The sequence below is a fragment of the Penaeus monodon genome, chromosome 28, assembly GCF_015228065.2.
Source record: "Penaeus monodon isolate SGIC_2016 chromosome 28, NSTDA_Pmon_1, whole genome shotgun sequence".
Lineage (NCBI taxonomy): Eukaryota > Metazoa > Arthropoda > Malacostraca > Decapoda > Penaeidae > Penaeus > Penaeus monodon.
The window spans coordinates 27633930-27635161 of NC_051413.1; positions in this window are offsets into that span (position 1 = coordinate 27633930).

Consider the following 1232-nt stretch of genomic DNA (forward strand, 5'->3'; position numbering starts at 1 on the left):
GTCATAACCCCGATGAATGATCATGAATAACATCTAAGGATGTCCCACTTTCTTTGATGACATCCTCACGCAGATTCCCTCCCATCTGAATCCCGTGAAATGAAAATAAGCATTATGAGACACAGCCGCACGCCATGCTATCTGTACCTCGACTCCTTACAGTGCAAAATTGCTCAAGAGACGATCAAAATAGGATTAGCCTCTCGGAATCAGCACAGAGCTCCTGGATACCTTATCTGCAATCCTAAGCAGGGAGGATCAGAATCTATAAAGGAGTTCGAGAAAGAGACACTGAAGATCCTACCCAATCAGATGCTCTTTTGTTTCCCTTATCCTATTGTCTATAAGTATTTGAAATCAAACTCAGCTGAGTAAACAATTTAGTTACCTAAGGGTGTGTATATAAGTCCTACAAAAGAAATAGAATTTAATTAGATTTGCTATATCTATATATGGGCAGAAAGAACAGTGTGATAATTAGCCAAAAAGTTATGCATCAGTAAAGTGTAATTCATATGTAATCTGAATCTGTTTTATTTATCATCATCTTTGTGAGTCCATTGATATATCTTTCGAAAAACGAAGTGGAATAAGGTGTTTTGACTGAATACGATGCAGTCGTCTTTTTTTTTTAATAGGTTTTGTACACTAATTGCCGCAATTTCGTTAGGTAATTACATATCTATAGTAGTTACTAATTGGGTTAAATTCTTTTACGTTTTTGACTGAAATACTTCTATCATTTCACAAGCTTTCAAGGTATATGTCTATTACACAAGATTAATAGACTAACTCATCCTATTAGCTTGATGAAATGAATAAGTAGATACTGTAAACAGGTACTGTTCGAGGAGGGGAAGAGGAGAGGGGAGGCAGAGAAAGAGGAAAGGGCGATAGGGAGGATGGAAAGAGAGAGGAAGTAGAGATGGAGGGAGAGGAAAGAGGGTTTGGAAAAAGGGAGGGTGAAGAAGGAAAGGGGGAAAGAGAGAGAGAGAGAGGAAATAGAAAGGTGAAGAAAATAGGGAGAGGGACTTAAAAGTGGTTTCAGAATTGATGGAAATAGATACTGGAGAGTCACTAGTAACCTGAGGGAAGAGTTATTGATTGTAGGAGTCAGGGGAAAGGTAGAGAGAAGTGAAGAAAAGGGGAAACAAGAGATCAGATTAAGGCAGGTACCCCTTTTAATGAGAAAAGGAAAGGGATTCTATTATAAATCGTGTAGGTAAGGGATC